Raw genomic sequence first — 8,263 nt, 5'->3', positions numbered from 1 at the left:
GTGGTGCGTGTCTGTGTAGACTGGGGAAGTGTGTGGTGTGTGTCTGTGTAGACTGGGGAAGTGTGTGGTGTGTGTCTGTGTAGACTGGGGAAGTGTGGTGTGTGTCTCTGTAGACTGGGGAAGTGTGTGGTGTGTGTCTCTGTAGACTGGGGAAGTGTGTGGTGTGTGTCTCTGTAGACTGGGGAAGTGTGTGGTGCGTGTCGGTGTAGACTGGAGAAGTGCGTGGTGCGTGTCTGTGCAGACTGGGGAAGTGTGTGTTGTTTGATGTCTGATATTGAGCTGGGAAGTGTCTGTGTAGACTGGGGAAGTGTGGTGTGTGTCTGTGTAGACTGGGGAAGTGTGGTGTGTGTCTGTGTAGACTGGGGAAGTGTGTGGTGCGTGTCTGTGTAGACTGGAGAAGTGTGTGGTGCGTGTCTGTGTAGACTGGAGAAGTGTGTGGTGCGTGTCTGTGCAGACTGGGGAAGTGTGTGTTGTTTGATGTCTGATATTGAGCTGGGAAGTGTCTGTGTAGACTGGGGAAGTGTGTGGTGTGTATCTTTGTAGAGTGGGGAAGTGTGTGGTGTGTGACTGATGTAGAGTGGGGAAGTGTGTGGTGTTTGGTGTCTGCTATTGAGCGGGGAAGTGCATGGTATGCATCTGGTGTAGAGTGGGTAAGTGTGTGGTGTGTTTCTGTGTAGACTAGGTAAGTGCATGGTATGTATCTGTGTAGAGTGGGGAGCGCGTGGCGTGTGACCGTGTAGAGTGGGGAGCGCGTGGCGTGTGTCCGTGTAGAGTGGGGAGCACGTGGCGTGTGTCCGTGTAGAGTGGGGAGCGCGTGGCGTGTGTCCGTGTAGAGTGGGGAGCGCGTGGCGTGTGACCGTGTAGAGTGGGGAGCGCGTGGCGTGTGTCCGTGTAGAGTGGGGAGCGCGTGGCGTGTGTCCGTGTAGAGTGGGGAGCGCGTGGCGTGTGTCCGTGTAGAGTGGAGAGGTGTGTGTCATGTGACTGTGTAGAGTGGGGAAGTGCATGTCGTGTGACTGTATAGAGTGGGGAGGTATGTGGTGTGTGTCTGTGTACAGTGGGGAGGCATATAGCACGTGTCCGTGTAGAGTGGGAAAGTGCGTGGAGTGTGTCCATGTAGAATGGGGAAGGGCATGGGGCATGTCTGTGTGGAGTGGGGAAGTGCACGGGGTATGTCTGTGTAGACTGGGGAAGGGCGTGGAGCATGTCCGTGTAGAGTGGGGAGGCACGTGGCATGTGTCTGTGCAGAATGGGGGAGTGTGCGTGTCTGTGCAGAGTGGGGAGTGTGTGGCACGTGTCCGTGCAGAGTGGGGGAGTGGGTGGCAGGTGTCTGCAGATTAGGGGAGTGGGTGGCAGGTGTCTGCAGATTAGGGGAGTGGGTGGCAGGTGTCTGCAGATTAGGGGAGTGGGTGGTGCGTGTCTGTGCAGAGTGGGGAAGTGCTTGGGGCATGGAAGCTGCCCTGCACAAGGTTCTAAACCAGAGCAGGGCATGGAGCACCCATACTGGCATCCTGGAATGAGCAGGGAGAGAGTCGAAGCGAGACTAGGAAGCCCCTCCCCCAGATGGGCAAGTGCACAGTCAGAAGGTGGGATGGGCATCCACGTGGGAGGTGACTGGTCACTGTCACATAGAGCCCAAGTAGGGTGAGGAAGGTGTGGCAGCACGGAATGGCCACAAGGTAGAGAGTCAGAACGTGAGTGGGAAGAGGAGAAAGCCACAGGCGTGGATGTGGAGGTGGTGGCAGCACATGAGAGTGGCTGCATAGCAGGAGGTCCCTCAGAGGAAGGATTGTGTTAAGGAGAGTGGAAGCCCCAAGATGGGAGTTATAAGGACCAAAAGTTCCCTGTGGTGTGAGGCTGCTGTCGAATGTTAACAAAGTGAACTCACAGTTTTCAAAATACAGATATTAATACAAATACACGTGTGTATATTAGCATACACTCACTGTGTAGGTAGGTGTACACACGGGCATGCACTCTGTACGTCTGCCGGCTAGGAGCGTCTAGGCACAGAGACGGCACCATAGCACTGCACACTTATGTACCAGGATCTTGGCTTCTGCTGTATGACATTCTATGGAACGGAGCCAGGGCTACTTAGGAAATGGGTGGCTTTAGAGACGGGCAGGGAAATCAGAAGAGCCCGGACCACCTGTGCCAGAGCAAGGAGGTGACCAAAGAATGACTGCAATGTGTCAAAAAGACAGAACATTCAGCTGAGTGTGCTTCCACCACCTGATTCTGAGACAATTTGAGTCATCAATGACAATAATGAAGTATAGCCCGTAGGAGAAGATAATAAAATTGGAGTTCATATGCACTAATTTAATTAATTAAATGTTTGACCACAAATGGTGTTTGCTTAGCTCTTAAGTGTGTCCCACACAAAATGCTTTCTGATTATAAAGAGGAAGTAGTAACTTTACAGTGTAGCTGGCAGATGCCACTTTAATCAAGTGATCAATATGAACAAATTTAAGAGATGGAATAAATCAAAATTATGCATCTCGTGATATAATACAGTGAGAAGATGATTGTGTCTGTTCTACGGCATTCTAACGAAATGCAAAGGCTCAATCTAATCATGAGGAAACATCAGACAAACCCAAACTGAGAAACTTAGGAAAGGCTGAGGAACTGTCCCGAACTGAAATAAACCAGAGAAACAGAAATTCTTAACATATGCGTGATTGTGAACATCATAAAGAGATGTTAGAGAAGCTGGGTGCCGTGGTTCACACTTGTAACACCAGCACTTCTGAAGAGCAAGGCAGGGGGATCACTTGAGGCTACAAGTTTGAGGCCACCCAGGCAACATAAAGGCCTTGTCTCTAAAAAAAGAAAAAAAAAAAAAATTCAGCCAGGCATGGTGTCATGCAACTGTAGCCCTAGGAACTTGGGAGGCCAAAGCAGGAGGATCCCTTGGGCTCAGAAGTTGGAGGCTGCAGTGAGCTATGATCATTCTGCCTACTACAGCCTGGACAATAGAGTAAGAGATCATCTCTTCAAATAAAAAATAACAATAATAATTATTTTAAAAACTACCTCAGTGAAATGAATGGTTTATTTTGAATGTGTTCTAAAGATTAAATGGTAATAATTTAACAAGATCTATTTCTTGATATTTTGATCGTTGCACTATAATAATATAGAAAATTCTCTTTGTGTGCATGAAAAATACACTAAGATATTTGAGAAAACTTTCCTGTAATGTTATGTTGATTTCAAACTTATAGAGAAAGAAAAAAGAAGTAAAAGAAAGTTTTCTGTAGTTGGCCTTTATCAAATAAGGAGAGCGGCTTCTATTTCTAGTTTTATGGAAAGCTTTAACACTATGGAATTTTGTCAGATTTTTTTTTTTTATTCAAGAAGATAATTATGGATTTTCTCCTTACTCTCCTAATACTGTAATACTGATTTTCAGATGTTAAGCAATCTTTTTATTCCTAGAATAGGAATTGCTTGGGCGTTTTGCTTATGTTTTTTCTATGTTGTTAGATTTGATTTCCTAATATTGTTATTCAAATTTGGGGGTCTGGTTTATGAGTGCTTTGGTGTATAGCTGCCTTTTTGTGCCTGGTTTTTGGGTCCATTCAATGCCAGCCTTGAAAAGTGAGGTTCCATATATGTTCCTCTCTTCTCTAATTTAGGAAAGACTTTTTGGGGAGGGGGGTAGGATCGTTATTACTTCTTTTGAAATATTTTCTAGAGGCTCGGTGCCTGTGGCTCAAGCGGCTAAGGCACTAGCCACATACATCTGGGCTGGTGGGTTCAAATCCAGCCTGGGCCCGCCAAACAACAATGTCGGCTGCAACCAAAAAATAGCCGGGTGTTGTGGCGAGTGCCTGTAGTCCCAGCTACTTGGGAGGCTGAGGCAGGACACTCGCTTGAGCCCAGGAGTTGGAGGTTGCTGTGAGCTGTGATGCCACAGCACTCTACCCAAGGCCACAGCTTGAGGCTCTGTCTCAAAAAAATAAATAAATAAATATTTTCTAGAATTCAGCAATGAAGCCATCTGGGCTTGATGTTTTCCTTAATTTTTTAACAATAAATGCAACATTATTAGCAGGCAGATTCTATGTCAATCTCTGTTTGTTCTTGGGATAGTTGTGCTAACTTAAGGTAATTGAAGAAGTTTGTTCATCTCAGTTGTCAAATTTATTTATAAAATATTTATAAGGATGTTTATAGTATTTATTGTAATTTTAAAGTTTGTCGTGGACGTGGCTCTGTTCCTCTGTCTTCCCTGATGTCGGTCGTCCCTAACTTTTTCCCCTTGTTTACCTCGATGAGTCTGGCTGTGAGTTGTTCCTCATCATTGTATTTTCCAGATAATCTGCTTTTGCGGCACTGCTTTGCTTTGGTTTGTACCTTACTGATTTCTGCTTTGAACTTGCTTGTTTCTGTTCTTGTACAGTATTTGCATGTACTCTGCGCTTCCTTTCTGGGTTTTTCAGACGTAAGCTTAGATAAATGATTTCAGATCTTTTCTAATATGGGTAGTTAAAGCTATCAATTTCTTAGCTTTAGTGTTATCCCAAAAGTTTTATACTCTGCATTCTCCTGTCTATTTAGTTGATAGTATTTTCTCAATTTTAATTTTTCTCTACCTATGGGTAATTTAGACGTGTGTTATTTAATTTCCATATATTTGGCAATTTTCCAGGTTTTATTTTGTTATTGATTCACAGTTTAATTCTGTCGTGATCAGAGAATACACTTTCCATAGTTTCAACTCTTTCCCATTTACGGAGAGAACATTTGTTGACCTGTGTGTGCCTTCCATGGTGACTCTTCCGTGGTGCCTGGGCAGACAGTGTGCGTCTGCTCTCTGGGGATGGAGCTTTGCATGAAAGTTAATTAGCTCAGGTTGGCTGATAGTGATGTTTGGGTTTTATATAGCCTTATGGATTTTCTGTCTGCTTGTTTTATCAGTTACCAAGAGGGGAGCTTTGATGTCTTAAATATCATTTGCCTATCAAGTTCTTCCAGTTCCGCGAGTTTTTGCTATGTGTTATTTGAAATTATTGTTTGATGCATAAACATGCAGGTTTTTATGTCTTCTTGAGAAATTCTCTCTTTTATTATTTGAAATGTTCCTCTTTGTTGTTGCAGGCATCCCCTGCCTGAATCTGGTTCTCCTTATTTTAAAATAACTAGTGCAGTTCTTCTACGATCATTTTTCCTTTTATTTTAACCTATTTGCTTATAGTTAATATCTGTTTATTTAGTCTTTATTTAGTCAGGTGATGCTTCTTTATTAAGTCCAACAATTTCTGCCTTTTAATTGGACTGTCCAGTTCAAAGTCATTTAATAGAAATCTGATGTGAGCTACATGTTAAAAATTTTTTGTAAATGTCTAGTGTTCACATTAAAAAATGAGAGAACACAGGTGGAATGAACTTTAGTGATGTGTTACGTCCAACTCAATACATCTAAAATATTATACTTTGACCCATAATCAATATAAAATATGAAAGAACAAATTTTTTCACACTAAATTATTCAAAACCTGGTGTGTTTTTGATACCTGCAGTGCATTTTACTTTGGGAAAAGCACACTTCAGGCGCTGAACAGGTACAAGAGACTAGTGCAGTGATTTCCAACCCGTGAGCCACGACAGGCTCTGAGGTTTGCCATGGACATTTTTAAAGATCACTAATGAAATTATTTTCAAGAGAAGTTCAAAGGACAGTAAGTATATTCTTTGTTCACTTTTTCTTTTGATCAAGATAACCAAGTGGGCCATGGAAATTTAACTGTAGGTTCAGGTGTGTCGTGAGATAAAGAAGGCTGAAAGACACTGGACTGGTGATTATCATTCTGCACAGAGCAAGTCAAAACTATTTATATCTAATGTCATTAGTGAAATGATAGGATGGAAGCCTCTCATCACTTTGTTTGTTTTCTGTTTTTCTGTTCATTGCCATTTCCCACTTTCTCCTGCCTTTAAAAAAAGTCAATTGATTATTTTTTAGCATTTAATTCTATCTTTACTGTGGGATGTTTTTATCTCACTCTGGTGCCCTTGGTAGAGTGCTGTGTTGTTACAGCTCACAGCAACCTTCAACTCTTGGGCTTAAGAGATTCTCTTACCTCAGCCTCCCAAGTAGCTGGGACTACAGGTGCCCACCACAATGCCTGGCTATTTTTTTTAATGTTGTTGCAGTTGTCATTGTTGTTTAGCAGGCCCTGGGCCAGGTTCAAACCCACCAGCCTTGGTGTTTGTGGCCAGCTCCATAACCACTGTGCTACAGGCACTGAGCCTTTACTGTGGGATTATTAACTGTACCTTTCCTCTTTTTTTTGTCGTTTTTACTCTAGGGTTTATGATACAGATAGTGCCGAAACATTGTACACATATTTTAGAAAACACTGCATTAAAATTGCATTACTCGATATATACCAATAACAAAAGATGAGCACAAGTCACGCTGAGCACCTCTTATAATTGCAAGAGTCAAATGTGACTTCAGTATTACAATTTTAATAATTTTTTCCTTTCTTAGAAGATGTACACTTTTTTTCGGCACCTTCTGTATTTATCTATTTACTCTAGGGTTTACAATATTTATCTTCTGGTCATCAGTCTGATACCAGACAGATGGTGCCCCAGCCAGAGGACCTGCCGCCTCCATCTTGGCGGTGTTGGTGGCGGCAGCCGGCAGAGGAACCAACAGGCTGGAGTGTAGGCAAGCGAGGGGAGGGTGCTTTCCTCCCTCAATGGAGGCTCCAGTAGCCAAAGGAACCGGACTCAAGCAGGGGAAGACACTGGTGATTCCTCCAGTGCATCCCTGATTGGTCCATTTTCAAAACCTGCTCCTAATTGGTCTGTTTTCAGGACCCTAAAGCTCATTGGGCAACTGTCCCATATAAGCCCCTAAGCTGAGAGCCCAAATGCAGATGTCTGCAGACCTCAGAGAGAGAGAGAGAGAGAAGAAGAACAAGAGCTGTAACACTTGTATCCTGCTCTACGAGGAGGTTTGGCTCTTTGTAAGAGCTGTGACACTTGTATAAAACCTATCTTACTACTGATCCTGCTCTGCAAGGAGGTTTGGCTCTTTGTGAGAGCTGTAACACCTGTTGAATAAAACCTAACTTACTGTTGATCCTGTGGTCTGTCAATTCATTCATCAAACATCGATACCAAGAACCTGAAAGTCCATTATCCAAAATGCTGTAACACTACTTAGTGTTTAATGCAGGAACCTTACCACAGTGCGATTTTACTATCCCAACTCTGTGCACTGTTTTCCTATGTTATTTTTATATATGTTATAAATTCCACAACATATTGCTATAAATACCTTTTAAGAAATATTTTGTTTGTTTATTTATATGTGTATTTATTTATTTCAAACAGGACATTGCTCTGTCACCCAGGCTAAAGTACAGTGGGGCAATCACAGCTCCCAGCAACCTCAAAGCCCTGGGCTCATGCAATCCCCAGATCTCACCCTCCTGAGTAACTAGACTACTGGAGCATGCCACCACACTTGGTTATTTTTTATTGTTGTAATTTTTTATTTATTTATTTATTTATTTATTGCTGGTGCTGGGTTTGAGCCCACCATTTCAGGTATATGGGGCCAGTGTCCCACTCCTTTGAGCCACAGGTGCCACCCTGTAATTATTTTTAAAGATAGGGTCTTGCTATGTTGTCCAGGTTGGTCTTGAATTCCTGGTCTCAGGCAATCCTCCTACCTCAGCCTCCTAAAATACTGGGATTACAGGCATGAGCCACTGCTCCCAGCCTAATATATTAAAAAATGGTTTTTCCTCCTCACTTCTGAAAATCCAATTGCACGTATGTTTGACACTTTGATGGGGTCCCACAGGTTACTGATCTCTCTTTTTTTTTCAGTCTACTGCTCCACTGAGTTTCAGTCTGAATAATTTATGCTGCTATGTTTTTATGTTCTCTTGCCTTGTCTTCTGCAGCATGTAATTTGTTTTGAGTCCTGTCCCATGACAGGATCATTTCCTAACGTTTATTTGAGCTCTGAAGTTGGCCTTTGGTCCTTTTCTCTCTGTTCCCTTAGTCCCTGAATTGCCTTCACTTCTCCTTTAAGCCCTGGAGCTAATCAGTCGTCATTTTTAACGTTTTCTAGTCCGCTTATTCACTCATCTCCCTCACTTCTGGGGCTGTTTATAACGAATGATCTTTTCCTGGATGTGTGTCACATTTTCCTGGATCTCGGTATCCTAGTAATTCCTGTTTGGACTCTGCACGTTGTTGTGTGTTGGATTCTTTTAAAGATGGC

This window comes from Otolemur garnettii, unplaced genomic scaffold (genome assembly GCF_000181295.1).
Source record: "Otolemur garnettii isolate 467f Iridium unplaced genomic scaffold, OtoGar3 scaffold00170, whole genome shotgun sequence".
Lineage (NCBI taxonomy): Eukaryota > Metazoa > Chordata > Mammalia > Primates > Galagidae > Otolemur > Otolemur garnettii.
Note: the sequence above shows the minus strand (reverse complement) of the source record.